Source organism: Hetaerina americana, unplaced genomic scaffold, assembly GCF_022747635.1.
Source record: "Hetaerina americana unplaced genomic scaffold, ioHetAmer1.1.p SCAF_33, whole genome shotgun sequence".
In the NCBI taxonomy this organism is placed as follows: domain Eukaryota; kingdom Metazoa; phylum Arthropoda; class Insecta; order Odonata; family Calopterygidae; genus Hetaerina; species Hetaerina americana.
Genome location: NW_027286908.1, coordinates 1,183,837 through 1,206,883, shown reverse-complemented (window position 1 = coordinate 1,206,883; position 23,047 = coordinate 1,183,837).

Sequence of the window (23,047 nt, the reverse complement as noted above, 5' to 3'; positions counted from 1 at the left end):
AGCCATAAAAACCGCTCTTTATCAATGTTGTCTTGCAATAAAGAAAGAACAATTATCCTAAGCCATTAGTAGTAATGAAAAAAATGTTTTAACACATAATGATGGAAATTAATTTTCTGATTGTTCTAGAATTTAATGTTCCTTGGGATCACTAGCATACTTTTTACCCAGTGATGAAGACGGTTCAAACGGTAAAATGTGGACGTAATTTATCAATCAATTTTATTTGTAAATAATTTTTCTATACTTATTGATAAGGTTCATTTACAAGTATACTAATAATTTTATTAAATAAAACTCTTACACAGAGCAGCTTGCAATACCGATAGGATTCTAAGAGCATCATGTGTTGATGCACTTTTAAAAAACTTCATTAAGGAACTGAATTCTGAACGGCGCATTCGTGGGGACTCACAGTGTAAAAGCATTTATGCATCTCTGAACCAGACCAAATGCTAGAAATAATTAAAATTTTATCATATTTAAAAAGTAGTGAATAAAATGTGAGTCATGACATTGAATATTCAATTACTTAATTTATGTAAAAGCGAATTCATTTGGTCAGATAAAGAGCTCATTGATGTACTCAGGCAAATGCCTGACTTTACAGACTCTCAAGTCTGGATTAAAGTCAACTGCCTTGATTAAGCATGCAGAATAATTATATAAACTCCTAATAGATAATTGAGCTGTGCCAACATGAAATATGTTACAACCAGCATGGACCTTCGTAATCTATCCAGCGAGTCAAACCATCTTAGAACCTATTTTTACAAATACATATTTGAGAAACATAAAAATTGACTATTTAAACATTCAGTTAATGATATAAATAGTATATTGATTATTTAGGAAATTAGATTGAACTAGTTGGGTGAAGAAAGTAGTGCTCAAATAATCAAAATACCAGATGGCTTCAGAGAGCATTTTAGTATTCAAAGACGACCTTCGAGTATATATGTATACGCAATGGACGGATCGTATTGTGTGTAGATATGAAGTTCATCCGTCTGTAGCCGATATGAAATACCAGATTGAAGTGATAAATATCATCGATTATACGACACGAAAGGCATTTCAGATATCAGCTAAGCGTTCACACGTGACTGGTCATGTTATCGCGCTACGATATTTATATGCATACAAATCACACGTAATATTTGTGAAATATTAAGTCATTGCTAAGTAATGCGATATTTTTTCCCAGGTCTAGCTTCCAAATAAAATATATCTACACACACAAGACATACGGTGAGTGTATGAGTTGCCGTTCATGCAGATAAAAAAATCTACTGTAGTTTCCTTAAGGAGACTAGAGAGAGTGAAATGTGCAACTCGTCATTACATATTAATAAGTGCCGCAACGTTAGAGACTCATGAAGTGGACGTGGTGTGTTTTGCTGTTAAGAAGTTGTTTTATCACTTTCATGTAGAAGATTTAAAAATCAAAGTCGGAAATCTAAACGATATTTAATTTTAAACTAACTGTATTACACGAATTCCACCATCATAATTCCTAACTTCCGTTCGGGAGAAATCATAGGATTGCACATTCACTCAATGGAAAATTACTAGTGAGGGGATTAAAATCTTGTTGACAGCCCTGATATCGGCGGATAATATTCTTGATGAGAAATTATCGTGAAGGGCAAATTCGCATCACCATTGCGTTGGTCAAGGACGTTAATTGAGCTTCCCTAGTGGATGAGACCCGGCGGGGATGCCGTGCGGCCCGAGACCCCCTACCCAGGCAATTCGCCTCTTACCCGGGGCAAAAGGGGTCACCGCCACCGCAAAGTACGACAGCACGTGTTAGTGCTCCATCGAGATAATTCTCTCAGTAAGCATTTGAATAGCAGCAGGTATGTAAACTTAGCATTCTATTAATATCCATTAGGCACCACCTGGGGCCTCTTCTCCAACCTCCAAGTCATTGTGCGAGTACATTTACAGATCATACAGAGCATGCTGATTAAAGAAAATCTATAACGACACTAATCAGTTGAATATATTTTTCCACTTTTGATTTGAAAAGCTATATATATATATATATATATATATATATATTTGTGAAAATATTTTTCAAGATCTTTTAAACTTTAATATACTTAATGAGAAATAGGAGTCGTGGGTAGGCGGGTGGGAGGGGAGGGCACTCAAGTCGAGCGTTGAAGTCTCCGTCTTACCGCTGTGGATCCAACTGATACTAACAGCGGATTGGCAGTACCTCCCAACTTGGTCAGATATTCCGTTCATTCTAAAATAACAGGATAAAAAAGAGTTTGGATTTCAACAGTTTCTGTAGCTAACGAATTGCCATAACATTTTTAAACCGCCAAAATAATTCAGCTCTCGACGCCAACTATTTTTCATCATACATGTACACATGTCGGAATAAACATGTAACTAGGTGCTCATTTCCAACAATGTTTACGGTTGAGAGATGTGAAGTATAGGAGGACATGCTCACTTTGAATCAAAATGGGCGTGGACAAAGGATCAAAGGCCAAGGCTTAAGTTAATTTATTATTACTAAAATTCCACCATAAACACTGATTTATGCAAGAACCATGACATACCAAATTTGAAAATGAATGCCTTATCACTTGATGCCTTAGTTATTGTTTAGATTGGTACTAATTATAAATATAAATACGACTATGTGCACATTTTATGTATTTTACGATTGGCGTTTAAATATCTGTCAGAGAAAGAGTTTAATTTTGAAAGGGCTTTGATAAGCACGAAAAACAAATAATACCATTCATAGATAATCATTTGTAAAAAACTTAATTGTGTTGCGGAGTTTATGCGGCATACATTTCAATTAGTTATAAATGACGCGAGTTCTAATGAAATCGCGAGGATAGTTAGTGGTGCTCAAGATAACTTAGTTGAGATTCTACTATATATAATGGAGTTGAATATCCTAGGCATTGACACGTGAGCAGCTAATGAGTAGTTGGAGGCAAAATATTTTACAGAAAGAAAGCGGAAGATTAAAAAGGATTTTTTGAGCCTACAAACTCAATGAACCTGTACATGTATCTCGAAACCCGAATGTTTTACGCTGCATGGGCACGGACAGCAAATGGAGAGTCGGAATGGACAGTGTGCAAGGGGTACAGATAGGGGATGAAGTTATCATCCGTTATTTTCAATATATTTTATGCGCCAATGAAATGGTAGGATAGGAGTGGGAAAGGCTGGAGGATGGTGTGAAATTTGATGGGTAATTCTCAAACTGGGATTTTTGGATGGCCAAAGGTTAGTTAGTTAGCCAGTGAGCTAAAGGGCTATAACCATTGCTTAGCACATTTTAGAATCATTATGCGATAGGAAGTCGATAACCATTGAACATAATAAATTGAGGGTTATGAGATTTCCAAGAATAGATAAGGCTGAAAAATAAAAATATTATGGTAATCGTTGGAATACATGATCTTAACCAGCTAAAACAATTAACCTTTTTCGGAAGTCTTCTGAATGAGGGTGACCATTGGTGGAGTCATTAATAGAATATTTGTACAAGGTAAATAAACGTTTGAATAAATAAGGGAGTTGATGACAGCTCCCATAAGTAAAGATGTAAAGAATGGATTTGTGAAAACTTTAATATGCAAAATAATTTTGTATGGCTCCGGAACGTGGTCGTTTAGGCAAGAGTATTAGGGTAGATTGAAATATTTTGATGTGTAGGAGTGAATAATAATATAAAAAATAAAATAGAGGGCAAAAATCCAACAAAGAAGTTCTGGGCATGGTAGGGAGAGAGAAACGGCTGTTGAGTGTAATTTTTATAAGGTAGAACAAGTGGATGCAGAGGATAGGCAACGGGATACTGTGGGACGGTAATAGAAGACAATGGTAGTGTCCTGGAAAAGTGAGATTGACGTAGGAAAAGAATTGGCATTTTCAATAGAATTAAGGGTGGTGGAAATAGCATAGAAAAAAAGAATGAGAACAGGTAGTATTTTATTGTATTGTAACAAGTAGGTGGGAATGTAAGCTTTTTTGTGTCATATTAGTTAGGACTTAAAGAGTACAGTAGTGTGTAGCCCTATGGTTCGTCAAAGACCTATCCTAAGCCGGTAGACTACAGCTACTAATTACATCAATTGTACATTAAAATGTACTAATTAAGCGATAAATCTGTGGATATACAAGGGCAGTGGGGTAAAGAACGCAGGGGAATTCGGAGATCCTTACCCAAAAGTTACATCAAACCTTTTCATTGCCGCCTCGCAGAAGTACTTTGCGAAATTTTAATTGCTTATTTCTCTCAAAGGTTGGCCGCTTACTCGTTCTTATTTCAGCAATTAATTATTTTTCAAGAGAATCCATCAATTCATTGGTCCGATTTTGTGCTGAATATCCACGCTAAGGCTGTGGGTCCGGATCCCTGTATAAGCGGAGGGTTTCCAGTGGAACTTCGAACCCTCTTCAATGATGACATGGGGAGAATATGTCGTTGCAATCAGTGCAGAACCATGCCCTTCGGAAGGAATGTCGAGGGACATATGTTAACTACAATAACCTTTATGTATGGTAAAGAAATCTAAGTGTATATTACTCAAAAACTAGGAAATGCCTGATATGTAATATAGTACAACTCAATTTTAATGATATCGTGTATCTATTTATTTATTCTTAACTACTTGCAGATACGTTTAGAACAAAGTGAAAATTTTTGAATTCATTTTGAAATAAAGTTAAACTTTTACATAATTGCTCCTCTTAGTACGTCTGTTTTTAAAGAGTTTGACATAAATAAGCATGGGATTTATGCATTAGCCTGGTAATGAGAACCACTATGCCAAGTCCCTTTAATCAAAAACCACTTCTTTGTTTTTCTTTGCTTCTCCCTTTTAATTTTACATGAATAGTTGTCCTTTCCTATAACGGCTGCTTTTCCTAACCTTACTTCAAGGTCATACCATGCCCTTTGTCCCATTTCCATCTAATATATGCCTACAAATGTTTAGTTTTACCTCTTTTGCTTAAACATACCATAATATCAGAAACACTGTCCTCTCTACCATAACTGTTCATTACAGAAAGAGCTGTTATTCTTGGCAATTCCTCTAGCTTATATGGTTCATCTTTAACACAAGGATCTCATTCATTTGTGACATACTCTAGGGTTGGCCGTATTAGCATTTTATGCTTAGGGATTTTAATCATATGCAAATATGCTTTCATAATTCTTGTTGCAAAATGCAAGTTTTGTAAACCTTTATTATGTTTAATAATTGACCTTGTGGAGGCCAAGGCTTCATGTGCAAAACCCGATGAAAAAAATTAAGTGAAATTAAAGTACGGAAAGGTGTCCTTACCAACTGAAATAATTTCCGCAAAACTAACGGCTGAGTCTGTTGACTTCTTGCGTACAGAGATTGTATTTATTAAAAATAATGATAACCCTACGCATGTTACCGAACAATAGTCATGATGAACTATTATTATAACACTGAAACATCTTCAAGGGCAGGCCGCTACCTCCCCGCGATCAAACGTTGAGATCGAGGGATCGCATGCATGACACACAATGCGAGGATAGTGGGAGCCAGCCCCTGCCAGTGCTAGGCACTGACACACCTCCCGAGGGTGAACGGCGTGTGAACCGCCTTTTACGGCATGAGTGCGCAAAAGTCGAAACCACTTCGGGGAACTAACTCTCGCGCGAGCGCCCCCTCCCACCCTTCACCCCCCCGCAACGCCACGTCAAGGGAGAAAAAGGGAGACGGCATCACGAGCCCCGTACTCCACACCCCGCCGACGTCTCAGCCTCTTCCCTTAATCGCGGGAAGGGGGAGCCCGTGGGATCCACCGCGAGGTAATTGGCGAGCTGCTCCCGAGTGAGTGCACGCAATTAAACCCGGGGGGTTTCTTAAATTCCGCCTCGCGGTTGAGACTTGGTGGACGAGAGAGAAAGAGGGGGGAGGGCGAGTGAGTGGCGTAGTACCGCATTCCGCACGTCACGCGGTGGCCGGCTGGGCGTGCCGCGGCCGGAATGAACCGCGTCATTGCCCTTGATTGGTCCCCACGGACGTGATCCGCCGCTCCCCGGGCCGGCGAGGGTTTTGGCTGGGGGAATGAAGACGGGAAGCGGACGTGGGGGGCCGGGGGCGCTCCCTCGACCAACGAACGCTGCATTATTTCAGGGTCGCCGAAGCTCAACGTAGGTTATGTTCCGTTTCCAGGACAAAAATTCCCACTGTCTCCTGCCTTCAGACAGTAGCCTGCGAGCCAACGCTAGAGTGTGTGGCAGGGGTTGACTCAATACCGGACCAGGTACATCACCACTGTTGCTGAAAAGCTCCAAAAAATTCTTACATTTACCACGGTATCTTAATTTAGAAGACTTCTCTACGCATGTAAGACGCGTCGAACCTGGGTCGTGTGTTAAATAAAGTTTGTGGTATTACAAAGTCAATAATTTCACTTCAATAATGACCACATGTTGCTGGACATTAAAATAAATTTGTTTCTTTCTGTCGTAGTTGGCTTTTTTTCCTAGCACTCTTGGCAAAACTGACATTCGAAATCCAATCTGCAGTTGATCTATCTAGAAACCACGTTTCCACGATTTCTCCCATCGCAGCATACGGGACAAGAAATGTTTTTAAAACACCTCAAAAGCGACGTACCAGTGATGTACTTTGAGTTTCCGCAAGAGATTAAATCAGTGGTCTCCCGTCCAACCTCCGTATCATCTCAAAGGCGAGAAGCGTCCTTATCCATCGGAGGTTGTATTACGAGCGTTGCTAAATTACCGAGGCCCTTGCCTATTAGCGGGAATGTAAAACCGGAAGGAGGAAGTGCAAACATTGAATTTGAAAGAAGCAAAATAAGGGTAAATGCTTGTTTGTTTCAGACGAAGTGATGAATTCATTGAAAATTTATTGCTAAAGCCAAACCCTCTAGAGATATATTTTTTAGTACCCTTCCATTCAAAGTAATGTTTCGGTAGAGTACAGACATATATATATATATATATATATATATATATATAGTATATATATATATATATATTTATATATATATATATGTGTGTATATATATTTATTTATTTATTTATTTATACACTTGTGTATTCATTTACTTATAAAACAAAATGAAAAAACTCAACAATGAAAGCGTTGAGTTACCCTTTAGGTTTTTCCTGAGTTTTGGCCACCTTTAAATTACAAATACATGCGGGACCATCATATATTTTACATTAATTTCAAATGAAAGCTCAAGATTACTCAAAAAGGAAGCAAGTTGTCGATAAGGCATTTATACAGTTCTCATGGGGGCCTTTCCATTGTAATTAATGTACACTTGTCATTGACATAGATATTGATTGGAATAGGTCCGAGCACTGAACGTATGTGGGACAACCATCTTATATATCATACAAAAATTACTTATCCTTGCAGACTGCGATCAGACTGACAAACAATGTTACATCAATTAAGAGGGACTCCGCGAATGCGAGAAACGTGAAGACACAAGGCAGTTCAGTCAAATGGTTTAGAGCATGAGGAAGTACATATGGAATAGTTTCTTAATTTCAACTGATAATCCTGAAGTGTGGCTTTTGAAATTGAAGGCAATATACTCGTACACTACTTTCATCTATAATTCTAAAGCACCTTGCTGTCCCATTGCAGTTCTGAGCCCAAAGTTAACAAGGTAAGTACTCGTATGCATGGATTCAATGGTAAAACTCTTTCCTTCGATAGTTTGTAGTCATCAATTACATTTTAAATATGAGAAACTATTGATAAAAAAACAGCTAAGAAATAACATGTACCGGTGTAAAAATTTAGGTGTGGTGTTTTAATAGTTTACTATCATTAAATGAAATACATATTATCTAAGTACGAGATTTTTCCCTCGTTCATTACACATATTGAAGATAGAACTGTGCTGACTACAATCGTAAAGCAAGAGGCAATGGGAAGCTGTGTTAAGACTCAATTGGTTATTTCGATACGTAGTTCGTACAATTTAATGATTAATTTCGATACGTAAGGTGGTAGTGGAAATAGAATACGAGTATTATAGTCGCATGGTGGTGATCTGGCCGACAACAATCTACTGCGCAGGTGTATTTTGAGTCCACATCGGCTATAATAGGGGAGGTAAGACCAACTCGGAGGGGAGGCTTGCGCGAACATCATTCTGAAAGGGGATAGCGAGGAAACGAAGTAGAATGGAGGGGGTGACACGTAGAAAGGGAAGGGAGGCTTGATTCTTCCCCCACAGCCACCTTAATTCCATCTTATATTTGAAGGGATTACAATGGCCAACGATTGTGGAGTGGGGAGATACGAGGAGTGGGATAAGGGAAGGGAGAGGATTGGAAAGAGGGAAATGATAACTCACGGGACTCCATCGCTCGCTTGTTGGAGTATCCTTCGACGATTGGCGCCTACAAGACCAACCAGAAGAGTGTTGGGGGCACTCTCACCTTGTCCAAGTGCCTCAACGGGTGGTCACCAGGGCAGGGAGATGGTGTGGTGGAAGGCAAGGGTAGGCGATGAGGAACAAAGGCATTTAAGGGAGAATCAAAGGAAAAGTGGAAGGAGTGAGCAAAAGAGCTATGCTGTTTCAACGGCAAGACCATCGTACTCAGACAGAATAAAATACATATATAATAGATAGATGAATAGAATATCGATTGATTGCATTACAGATCGCGGAAATATAAGGCGGTAGGGGGAAAAAGGGGAGGAAAGGGGGAGAGGTAGAGAAGGGGACGGAGGGGCGTAAGGGAAGAAGCGGGCTAAATCCGTACGGATCGATGTAAGATGGGGAGGCAATGGGGCCGACATTATAATTTAGACTATTTTCGGATAAAATTATTCGTAGAGGTCAAGGAGAGATGTTCGGGGGGATTTATTAGGTGGTGTAAGTATGTGGAATATACGAAGTGGTTGGATGTTATTAAATGTGTGGTGCTACCAAATTTTTCCGGTATACCGTATGTAAAATGCGCTACAGGGCCTGTAAAGGCCTGTAAATGTTCTTTGCATCTGATGAGGAGTCAATATTTGGTTTATCCACGTAAATGATTCATAGCAAAGGGGGTACAGGGTTGTGAATTTGGAATGGCCATCACATTTATTAACTCAAAGGTCAGTTTGGTAAATGATGGTGGGGTTCACTCAGTACTAAGCTCGGCGGTGTGTGAAATTCACACATTTGAGTAAAAACGAGAACCAGTTCCCGTGCCTGTGCCCCCTACGGTTTACAAGGATAGTTTGATTCTCGAAAAACTACACAGCTTGGGTGAAGCTGAGAGTAACAGGAGGCATCCTCAGGAATCTAACCCGGCCCAGTAGATACTAACCACTGAGCACCATACTCCTAGAGAATTTGGTATAATTTGGATTTCTGAAGAGTGGAGGAACGATCTTTGATACGGGAAATCGGGATTTTTTATTTGAATTTGTACGGAAAGAAATTGATGTATTATATTGTTAAAGAATACAGGGAAGAACATACGTTAAAGACAGATAAAAAGGATTTTTCCTGTATTTTTGTCAAACATTAGAGAAAGAGCGTTGCTAACCTCGATTAGTTTTTTAAATTTACGTTTTATGAGCCCTCGGAATATTAATTTGGTGTTATAAACTTTATTACTGTTAAGAGTGGGTTGGATTTCTTTGAAAAAGGCATATCTATCGAGTGATATCGAGAGAGAAAGATAATAAGAAAATGAAAAGTAGGGTTATGTTTCTGCAGTGTTGGAAGGAACCAGATAGGATTAGAATGTCTGAGTGTGTTCTTTTATTAATATTTCGAAAAATAACGTTTTGCTGGGTTTTTTAAATCATGGCTAGGAGAGGTTAGGGAATTGCTGGATTCTATTTCAACGGTGAAAGAAATAGATGGAGAAATATCACCGAGGTCAGTGAGGAAGTCATATACGTTGGCATCAGAAGTGTCAAAGTTAGTAAATATGTCGCGAACGAAATAGACGGTAAATAATGGAGGAATATTTTTCAACTTAACAATCAGTTTTTCAAGCAAAATACCGGCACTAGCATGGGCAACCCTCTTTACCCATCCTTAGTTTAACTGTACTTAAACCATATTGAAAACAAAATGAAATCCTCCTTCCGCTTCGGAGGAAAAGTGAAAATTTTTGTGAGATTTCCTTTGATTGGGAGGATAGGGGATGGTTGGGAAAAATCCAATGGAGGGAGGAAAAATGGATGCAGAAAATTTTGATTGGCAAAGGGAAACTTAACCTTGTAAACTTTCCACATATATTGCAAAGCTGATAATTAGAGAGTCGTAATGTATTACGTCTCTCGAATTAGAGAGGCCTACGAGGGAAGGAGAGGCGTTGGTCGGCGCGTCGGCGGCCGGGATACGGGGAGACGCGGGGCTCCGGGAGAGGGGGTCGACGCGGGAGGGACGCGATCCCGGCCGCTAGGAAGGATTTCCGGCTCGCGGGAGATTTGAGCTCGGGGCACACATTTGAGCAATGGCCGCGATACTAATACGATATGCTCTCGTAAGAGTCGCGATCCACATTTCGTGGAAGTCACGAGCGCTCTTGAAATTCAGCGAAATGCGTTTGTGGAGATCATAAAAAAATCTCAATCGCCTATCTGGCTACTTTAGGCCTACTTAATGGATATAAAGAAGAAATTTAAAACAAAAAGGGGCGAAGAAGAGAAATAATTTGGTTCAACCCTAGATTTTAGAAAACTGGAAAGAGGGCGAAGAATGTCATACACTTTTCCTTTGACGAATAAAAGATGAAATCAATTGGCTTCGGACGCTTATGCATGACGGTTATTAAGTGACATAGACAGGAATCCTCTGTGACTACGATACAATATACTATTGGAGGGAACAGTGTAGTAGATTGATAGATAGATAGATACCCGTATTTATTTTTGGGCGAGATTGAGACTATTGTGTCTCTTCAACCACCTAATTCCTGAAGTACCGGACAGGTAAGCGATATTGTGCTGCTGCCGTAAGGAGAAAGTTAGTGTATCTAGTTTAGTCCATCTGCATGGCAATAGAGTATTTTTGAGTAAAAAAAACTCATACCATGATCACAACGCAAAGATGTATCAAACATTAAGCAAAAATTATGCACATTCCATCATCGCCTTTGTAATTCAGCGCAGGAAATTTGTCATGGTGGTAAAAACAATTACACTAGATGCATAGCCATTCGCGTCATATCTACCAGTTTCAGAAAAACAAGCCTTACCCATCTTCCTATATCTTCAAAGGAAAATGTTTTAAGTACGAATGATCAAAATAACCCTCTCATCACTGTACCAGTGAAAATAAATTCTGCCACCCCCGGAGTTAGTTTGAGATGCACAGGAGTAGCGCCCTTGCTGGACTTGTGTCTTCAAAAGGTTCGATAACCCACGTATTTGTCGCTATTATTTTTATTGGTTCACTACCATTTAAGTTAGGAGTTTGATATACACTTTTGATCATCGCTATACCTCTTCTACATCCCAAACTTCTTTAAACTCTTCTTCAATTCAAATACTTTCTATCTCCCTCCATTTTAACACCCTTCTCCTAACATGCTTCTCCTTTTCCTCCGCATCCCTCACTAGGCTAATATCCTACCCTCCTGTTTGGTGGTATAATTGTGGAGATTTCTAGTAAACTTCCTAAATAATGTCTTTAACGTGGAACCATCATTCAAATGTCTGCCTCATGGGAATCAGACACTTTTGCAGTCACCTAGATGAGGAACATACGTTACGAGGACTACCTTTCGTCTGGCTCCTAACCTTCGATCTATCTGACATCGGCGATACGACAAAGAACATTCACTATTGTTCCTGCCAGAAAAACTAGAGGTCATCAGAACGCACGATGCCATCCGCCGGGTCAAGGTCGTGGTCCATGGGGATGGTTTGTTACTATATCAGTGAATATTTGTTTGTATTATTACTTTCATTTTGTTAATATCCAAAAATTAACGGTAACTTCCATCACTCCCTTAGACCAAGAAACCTCTAAGAGGGCACTATGCCCAAAATATATCGATGTTAGGATTTTTCCGCGATGCACAGATATTTTAGCCCGTAAGATATACTTTTCAGAACGATATTATTTACTGATACTGTAAAAAGATACCAACATTTGATTAAAATAATATTATACTATCAATTATTATCATAAAGAATAGTAAATTGCAAAGAAAGAGCAAATAAAGTAAGATCTGATGCTTTACCCATTTTTCGGCTTTTTAGCACGCTAAAGAAAACGAATCTTATCGTATTGAGATTCAATTTTTAATAATATTTAGTTAGCTATAATACCCGAGTTATCGGAATACTTTTTCGATGGTGAAAGTCGTTAAGTTTCTTTTATGATGCGAACCGTTATCTAGTTCAGCTATGTTCGTCACTATTATTCAATGAAATCAAAAATACTCACTGATGGACGCAAATATTTATATATATATATATATATATACATATATATATATATATATATATATATATATATATATATATATATATATATATATATATATATGTGTGTGTGTGTGTACATACATATATGTATACATTAATTTCTATCGCTAGATGTATCGCTGTATCGCTAATTTCTTGCAATCATGCGTAAAAGTTATTGAAATTTTTACATCCTCAACCATTCTAGCAGCTAACATTTTTCACTATTCAACGGTCTCAATTCATACTTCAAAGCGATCAGTAATAAGATTTGCCTCATGAAAATGTTTTGGATACATCCGGATTTTTTGGTGAGACATTCATCAGAGAAATTGAGATTTTTTTTACATATTTTGATAGTCAATATTTCATTTTTTTATTATTGAATAACTCTAGCGTAACTTATATAAATGTCTATCCTGCTAAGAATTTAGTCGTACGTATTCTATTTTAGATATGGCTCTAATCTTATTTACGTTGTGTAAGAGTGTAATGCCAAAGAAAGTGTTGTTTAAGTGGTTAACAATAGTTTTGAGTGACCTCATAGCAAGGAATCTTTTATATGAATGTTGCCGACCCTGAACGGGAAAATCACGACTAAGAAATGGATAAGAAAAGGCGAATAAGAAGAGACCTACAGACGTAACTTCAGTCACGTCTGGAGTCAACACAATGAAATTTTAATCCACACTTCAAAATCTTGAATTCCTAAGAAGAAAAACTTGCCATTTAATGATTCTTTGCACGCTTCAAATTATCGCTGTCGAGGAGAATAAATTATATTTAGAATTCAAATTTATCTATGATGTTAAGTACAACACATTACAATTGTGCAGTGAATACTAATAAGAAATGTAACCTCGATGTCCAAAATATGGAATAGTTTACTGTCACCAATTAGCCCCTTACTCATGTAGAAACGCAGATGACGAAATTTACTTTTGCAATGCTACAATTCATTTTTCAAAATGCTCACTGTATGAGTCACTTCATATTTTAGAATAACTATAGTAACGTTGCATGAAACTATGCAATATAATGCAAAAAGGATTCCCCTTTAAATGCGTTTTATTAGATATGCAGATCTACAAATGGTATTCTATAAAAACTGCGGATCTTATCAGGTCATTCGTAGGTCATTTGGGTCAGACACTTTCATATTATTTTTAAAATGCATCTGGGACCTTCAATTCAAGAGGAAATACTTGAAAGAAAAACGAAAGAGCTTTAAATTAATTGAGAAAATTGAGTTAAAGGCAGGTAAATGCGTACATTCGTCAAATAAATGTTAAATTTGTTTCAATAAATTGGAAAAAAATACCTGTTAACAATATAATAGCTGTTTTTATATCAATAGTAAAGTACTTTTGGCCATTTTAAGAATATTTTATCAATGCATAACTGTTTAAAAAACAAAAAGATAATAGCGGTGATGTTTTAACGAAAAATTATTGACATCCTTGGATCTAGAACTGAAAAAGTAGAGAGAAATACGACATTGAGAAAGATTACCTCCATCTGCGATTAAAGTAAATTATCATCCTTTAGAATTTCTCCTAAATGTACCTGTCTCTTTGTAAGCCTCATACGGCTCTGAAGACATGAAACATCGAATAAAAAAATAGAGTAATGAACGCGATCCCAAATTCACGCTCAAGAAAAATTTCAAGCGTATCCGCGATGGAAGTCGACATTTTATTCTGACAAAATGAGCGCGCGCTCAAGCGCACGAGACTCGTAAAACATGAAAGCGCACACGAGCGAACGCCCGGACGAACGTGCTCACTCGGACCGTACGCTGCTTGGCTGTTTCACATTATATAGTCCATGGCGTAGGAATTACTGAACACTTTTAATTAGACTTGCGCGTATCAGGGGAGACATCGGAGCAGCGCGACAAAGATCCAGGGCGATAGAAACACAGGAGTACAATGCGGGGTAGATTACGAGAGCAGCTGCCTACTCCTCAGCTATTTATTTCTTCCGATTCGCAGATGGTATCACCGAGGTAAACAACTGAGAAATAAAAAAAAAGATCTATTAGGGAACGCAGCGATACTTTCCCGTGACAACATAGATGATAATAATCCTGATAGCCATTAATTATTCATTGCCTCACTTCAAAGAACTCGTGCTGTTTTTCCCCAGCAGAAAATGCGATACGAGGGAATAAAGACATTACGTGCACCAAAGATATTTTTTTAATATAATTAGGAGATCCAATCTATTTGGCAGCCTTGACAAAGACATACTGTGCACAAAATGAGTCCTCTAACCTCACATCGACAGGTTAAGTGAGGTCTCTTAATTGCCCACTTCCACAAATATGAGATAATCAGATCCAATGGCTCCCGAAAACATTAAAAATATGTTCACCTATGAAGAAAGATTTAATATTGTAAAATAAATGCATTGAAAATTCAATTAACAAAACAATTCACCGCAAACTACGTTTAATTATTTGCTGCTTACAGGGTAGTTTGCCGATTGATGTGAGTTCTGGGGGAATAAGAAGTATTACATTTTCAGAGGTGAAATAATATTGTAGCTATGACGAAAGCCAATGAAATCAATCAATGTTAGAACTAAATTCCTTGAAGACGTCCCCTAAACCTAATCCCACAGCAGCGATAAGTTATGTGGTAAAACCCGTGGCCATCGCTGTCAAACATCGATTAGTAATACATTATTTCAGATTGTGAAGGCAATGCGACGCTATTAATCAGAATCGAAAAGTTAGCACTAATGGATATTATCATTTGAAAAAGTTCAAATATTATGTAGTGGAATTAGTGCCTAATGAAAGCTTTTTATATATAAATATAGATATTATATACATATATAAATTAAATAAGACAGGTCACTTAATTTACATATTTCAAATAATGATGTTGAGCCTTTCCAAACCTGTGGATATTTAATGAGCACTTCATATATGCCGTCCAATGAAGTGGAATATTCTGAACTCATGTCTGACGACTAAAGTATGCTCACAAGGAGAGTCACTACACATGCCAACAATCTTGTTCCAACGCACTGGATGCCACGTACTCGAATATCTCAATCGTGATCATCGACAACCAAAACATCATATATTCCTGAAAATTATCTTGTCGGATATCTTAATCCAAAATACGACGTCCCCAAATGTCTTTCCCATGAGCATGTACCCTGTTTCAAATGCTACTTTCGATAATTTTATTCTCTCCCAAACATAAATTATGTAACTCATAAAATTATTTCCTACCTCGCCTAATTTAAATTAAAAAAAAATAATTTCAGGAATGCATATTAGTTTCACACTCCTTTCCCTCCCATCAGTTTCAACCAACTCGAAAAAGTCATGATTTCTACTTTAGTTTTTACGATATCCATAATATATGTAACGTTCATATTATGCCAACTTCTTCATTCCAGTGTGAATATTTGGGAAAATGGTGTTTGCGATTAAAATGTTCAGGAGAGAGTGAGTGTGATTGTGAGAAATTACTTTATGGACTACAAAATGTGGTGAATGACAAGTCGAGAAATAAACTTTCGGGCTTCCGATACCACGGAAAATTATAATCGGGCACAGTAACTTAACAACTTAAGGGTGAGGCAGAGTGTTTGAAACCCAGAGATATGCTTTCCCGTCGAAATCAAGAAAAGGCATCGCTATATATATATATATATATATATATATATATATATATATATATATATATATATATATATATATATATATATAACAGACTTGGACAGCAAAAAACAATATAAGAACACATAAAAAGAACACTCTCACGTTATTTCTTGATAATTTCGACAGAATTCAGCTCCGTCTTCATCGGAAGAAATAGACGTAATGAATGATAGATTACTTCTATTTCTTCCGATGAAGAGGGAGCTGAATTCTGTCGAAATGATCAAGAAATAACGTGTGAGTGATCTTTTTATGTGTTCTTATATTGTTTGCTGCAGTCCAAGTTTGTTATTCAACACTTCCGTGTTACTTCGGCGAAATTATCTATATATATACACACACACACACAAATATATATATATATATATATATATATATATAATAATAATAATAATAATAATACTTTATTCATTTTAAAAATGGTACAACCATATTAAATGTCGTCAATCATAATATTACTTAATATATAAACATAAGTTCTTAAATGTGATGAAGATTGTCACAAAAGAATTCATCCAATGAGTAAAGTGGGTGAGCAAGTAACCAGGTATATACCCTATATATATATATACAGAGTTCGTCCGGAAAATAATTGTACTGAGCTCAGGAAAAAAAAATTTATTACACTTTTACATATCTTAAGCTAATATTCCTCAAAATAGGACCCTTGTGAGTCGATACACTTGTTCCAGCGGCGTTCCCATTCCTGGAACGCTCCCGCGAAGGCATCATCGGGAACCTCTCGAAGACACGTCGTCACGGCCTCCTTGACGGCGTCCAAAGTCCCGTATCGCGTTCCTTTCAAACTCCTCTTTATCTTCGGGAACAGAACAGTTCTCTAAACAATGTGGATCATTTTTGCAGTGATCCGCAAGTTGTGTCGCGATTTCCAAACGATTGAGTCTTTGATCATCACTGAGCACTTTCGGCACCAACTTTGCACAAATTTTTCGCATCTGTAATTGCTCCCTAATAATCTCGTGCACTATTGTTTTTGGCACATTACACTGCTCTGCTATCATCCGAACACTAAGACGACGATCAGAGTTCAGTACATCGCGAACTTTTCGCACATTTTCGTCGGTGAGTGTCGTTGATGGGCGTCCAGGCCGTGGTTCGTCGTCGACCTCTTCTCTGCCCTCCACGAACATCTTGTGCCACCGAAAGATCATGTTTCTGGACATGGCTGACTCCCCGTAAGCCTGGTTAATCATACCGACAGTTTCGGTAGACGATTTCCCAAGCTTTACCGCAAATTTGATGGAATAACGCTGCTCCAAAAACTTCGGCATCGCGTTCCGTGACGTGGGTCGAGCGTGGAGGTTCGCGTTAACAGAGCTCCTCACTACACCACAGCTCAGAGCCGACTGCCTTTTTCAGCGTCGCTTGCCAACATACCCCCCTCCAATCGCAGCCCGTCAGAGCGGTGCTGGGCGCGCCTGGAGCGGCGGGAAAAAATCAGTACACTTATTTTCCGGACGAACCCTGTATATATATATATATATATATATATATATATATATATATATATATATATATATATATATATATATATATATATATGCACACATATATATATTCATAAATGAGGCATTTGACCTCCACAAAATCCGATAAATTGCATTGGATAATATGTGAAACCATACGATATGCGATGCACGATAATATTATATTATTTTTATATATCAATGATAGTTTAACGTTATGAGTACGCATTTACTTCAGTTCTGCCTAACGTTCTATCTATCTCCCTTCATTTCGTACGGCATGCCTATTCATTTCCTCCACTACCTCGCCTGCCTACCATTTTCCCCTCGATCACAGTCCATCATCATTCGTCAATAAAAATTGTACATCCACATACACTTTCATTCTCTTCTTCAAATTAACCCAATTATCCTCGGTTCCCCCACCAAGGCTAGTTCTTGGTTTGCTTTTCTCTCAATCCATTTTATATTTTCAATTCTTCTTCACGTCCCCATCTCAAAAGTCTCCATTATACTGATAGTGTCCAATCTTGATGGTCATATTTCCAAGCCGTACACCACTATACCCCTCATCACATTTTTAACTAACCTTTTATTTACACCCATATTCAAGGCTCTTCTCGTCAAGTTCCTCTTATTTGTAAAAGCTTCCTGCGATAATGACAGCTGTTTATGTCCCCAATACTATTATTACTAATATATCCGCTCTAAACTCTCGTAAATAGGTGAAATGTTCTAGCTGTTCTAATTTTTCTGCCTTCCCGTTTGAATCCTCTCGGTTAGCCTTATTATGCGATACGGTGCGAAATTGTAAGATACGTATCATGCGATATCGTCAATTTGAATCACAAAGACTAGATCCCGACAATTTTTGCGATACACAATTAGCATCGTGATTCGATGTTCGAACACGAATATCGCACAACTCGACCAGTAACCCCCACCCCGTCCGCGGTGCTGGGAGCACTAACGGGGGGTCGGGAGGGCGACGACATCGTCCCATTGGGCTCCCAGGGGAGCCAGGACGTGTTTTGCGGTAAGTGCCAAGAGTGGAGGAGGAGAAGGGGTGGAGGGAGAGTGTTAAAGAGGTCGCGAGCGCTCTCCTCCACCACGAGAGATGGTGAAGGGCCCTCGTCCTTGGGACCCCTCGGCCGCAAAGTGACACCTACCGACCCCTCCACCCCTCTCCCCCCCCGCTCACTAATTCCACGGAACAGCCTCAACCAAAGGAACGGCGAAACAGCGTGACACACACAGACACACACACACTCTCACACATCCCCCCTCTGCCCCCCCCCCTCCGCCGCCCTTCCCGTTTCACGCCTCCGCATTTTATAAGCGAGCAAATATTCAAATGAAACTGTCAGCGGGTCCGTTCCGTGCGCGCATGAGATGGCGAGTTTATAGCGGCCGAGTGACACCCGATGCTCGGCACCCGCTCTTCCCTTCCCGTCGCGAGAAGCAGCCGTAAAAGCGGGCGGTAGTAATAACACAGCCCCGCGATCATAATTCGGGGCCCGATCCAATGCCGGGGGGGTTGGGGCGGAAGGGGGGTGGCGGGAGTGAGATCTTAATCGTAAACATCCCATCACCTCCTGATCCGACGACAGTTATACCCAAAAGAGGGCTGGCTCTCTCCCGTTCCTCGTTTGTGAAGAGACCGCAGGGAGAACATTCCCTCACCTTTCCCTCCCTCCTCGCCACTTCCACCCCCTGCAGGGCTCTCCCCTCTGCTCTTGCCCCCTCCCCCCAACAGGGTTTTTACAGCCGCGTGGCTATCGACGGAAGATTTGAATTTCTCCTCAGGTCGTAAATATTTGGTCAGTTCCAAAAAAATGGAGCGCCTGTTCTCACCGCCGTCTTAATCCGGCCGCGGGCGGCGGGCCGTCCTCTCCCGGCCGGACCGCATGTCGGGTGACCGGGGGCGAACGAACCCCTGGGAGGGTCTCGCATGGCTCTCCGCTGAGAGGGTAATATAAAATACGCGTTTCACGAAAATAAAGCGAGTAGGGTGCGCTTGGAGGGTGATCTCCAAGGGCAAGTGTCCACATTGCGGAACGGAGGGTGGAATATTCACCGCCCCCTTCCCCACTATGTCCTATTTCCCACCAATTTTTCGATGCTCCGAAGCAAATTTTTCCTTTTCTTTCCTGCTCTATGATATAATGGAAACGTATTTTTTGAAGTAATTTGAGACTAGTATCCACTTCCATTGCACAAATCTAAAACCTAGCGGAATATATTATTACAATTGTTCTTTTACACTTAAACTTTAATTGCACTCATCAGGGGGTCATAAGATCTAAATGTTAAAATATGTATGAATAATTTTATTTGAGTTTTCTACATTTCTTGTAATGATGAGTTCTGTTTTATGCAGTGCTATGCAATTGTAATTCTTATAAATTTATCGCAGTTTCTGTTTAATGCAACTATTTTGTCATCTCAATATTTATTTTTCGCGGAGGGTGGACGCATAAAAGGCTAATGTCTACTAGGCGCATTAAAATTATCATAAAACGATGAATTCGTAAAAAAAAATAAAATTTGGGTAACTTAATTGCAGAAATAAACTTATAAACCATGAATTGTGTTCAAAAGATTTGGGGCTCAATGATTCGATGCGAGAGGGTGTTGGGTACCCGAGGGACCAGCGGTACCTCAATCCCCTTGCCCCCCCCCCCGCATCGGGGGATGAAGTTGGGATGAGGGGCCTCGGCGGGGCACCCCGGGTGCGTCACACCCTGCAGTAGTGGCCACAGACGCCGAGGAACCCACGGGCCTCGAGTCTGGAGTCCAGCAATATTAATCAGTTAATCCACTTATGCACTTCCTATAATTAATTGATATTATGAGCATCAATCGATGCTACAAATTAAGCAGTAATTTCTTCCTAAGTAAGTCGCAACTTTGCGTACGTTCGCCTGCTCCTTCAAAAAGCCTGTTAATTATAAACACGCAACTGATTATATTTATTATAATGATTTCGCATTATCAACCATATTCGGTTCAATAAACAATTTTTCAGTTACCAAAATTAAATTAGGATAAGATATTTCTTTTACTTTCGTTTGGAGATGGTAAGCAAAAATCAAATTGGAAACTAATGAGCAATAAAGCAGTAATTAAAGCCAAGGATTTTTATTTTTGAAGCGTACGATATTTTTTATTAATACAAGAGAGAGAGAGAGAGAGGTCATAAGATCATCATATGCAGTAATTTTGCATCATGCATTAACGTTTGATACTGTTTTCGTTTTTATTTCATGTTTATAATAAAATGTAAAATTAAGAAAGAGTGGCTAACACTCCCTTGAATCACTGCTAAACAAAAAAAGTTGGAATATTGGAAATGCAGATGCCAACCAAAATTTGCTATCATGACTGGTACTCAAATATGGCAATACAGTAACCATGATTAACGCATGGGAAGAAAAAGAATATAAAGTTAGTGGAGCTGGAGCCGATTTATCTGATTTTATGCTCTTGGGAGATGAAACCGGTCTACATTATAGAAAGTTCAAATAATCCCTATTTCGTTGATAGATAATTATTCAGAGAGTTTTGAGATCAATGCTCCAATAACCTCGTCAAGTTTCTTTAGATTGTAGAAAATCATTACCTTCCTTCTCTGTTATCTCGTCAATTAACACTTTCTCCGATCCTTGCAATCAAATCCAAATGTCGAGATAACACTGCAAATTAAACATTATATTTCCCTGCAGTGCATTTAATGGATCAGAAATTTTTCAAGACGAACCAATATTACTATAATTATTATCATCATAGCAGTAAATTGTTAAGAGTTGGCATTTTTCTAGTTGGTAACATTCATTCGATTTGTATTCATGCAAACAACTTCATACACACATTCATTTATCTCAGTAATTTTATGCACCCCCTTTTAAAAATATTTTCATTGTTTGAGATTGGCTCAAATAGCTCTGCAGGTGGACCGTTCCAATCAACGAATGTTTTGTTGGGAAATAAGTTTTCAAATATTATGCCTTTGTGCCCGGGATTCCAAATTTTACCATGTCCTACGTTAGTCCCCCCCAAGTATTTTCTCCCTTAAGTGTGTAGAACATTTCACTACTTATTCTTTTTCTCCTAATTTTTAAAGATTTCCTGCCCAGTATTTTTAACATTTCTGTCACAATCTGTGTCCTCCTGTTCTTTCCCAATACATAATAGGCCGCCTTCATACGGGTCCCACACTAGTTGCGAATACTCAAACATTGGTCTTACCAGTGTCTTAAGTGTCGTTTTCTATTATATTAATACACTTTCACTACTATAATTGAGGTTCCTCATCACCAAATGTAACGTTTTGAAAGCTCTCCAAGCAATAACTTCCACCCTAAATCCTTGACTGAATTCATGCCTAAATATATTCGGCTTTCATTTTTAGGGACTAAATTGCCAAAGAATTTGTAGCCCCAGTTAGCTGTATTTATCTTGTCACTAGATTAATTAATTGCATTTGCCTACATTGATTTCCATCCCATTATTTATTACCCAATCCTCAATTTGATTCACATCACTTTGAAGGACTTCGCGATCGAGCTCTTTCTTCTCCACTCTTGACCGCTCTCAATCACAATAATTCCATTAAAGATCGAAGTTTGCGGTAGTTAGCGAGTACCATTTTTATGTCGGCCAAAATCGTTCCTGTCTCTGAACTCCCGATTCCTATTCACTTCGCTGAAAAAAGTTCGCTTTGGTAATTTGTCAAAGATTTATGTCCTGGCCCACATCTTTGTAGCCTCACCATATCCTGACGTATTCCTTGCAAGGCAAGGAGCACCACCGTGGTGGGAGTCATGGGGAGGAGGGTGACACCACGCTTCCGAGGACCCGATCGCGGGAATACTATCCACGGACGCCGCCGCCGACCACAGGCTGTTTGTTCACTAAACTGATGCGAGCAATTTCATTCATTATTATGATGACTTCATGTTTCGTCACTAATGAGAGAGAGGGACAGCTCGAAGAAGGCCTCGATGCTGGATTCTCCTTGAAGTTTGAATCCCAGAGCGCGTATGGCACATACAAATGATAAGAGTGATATTCGGGAAATTTTGCAACACTGGGAGGAAATCCAGGGTGACGTATTTCTTGTAAATTGACAAATAGAGCAAATTTCCAGCGTGTTAACCTGGCCGAAGATATTGAACAAGTGGAAAAATAAGCGTAGGAAGAGGGTGATTAACTTTGACGGGTTACGTGTAAGTCATACGCGTCAAGCACAGTGGCATATCGTCGGCTTGGGCGCGACCAAGAGCTAGCTGAATGTTGCCCAACGAGGGGAGTGCATTTCGTGGAGGTACACGCGGCTAAGCAGGCGACGTAAACAAGTTTGCCTACCCCCAGTTGGAGAGGAGGAAACCGGCCTCCCTTCTTCCCATTCCACTCCTCCCTCTTTATGCACC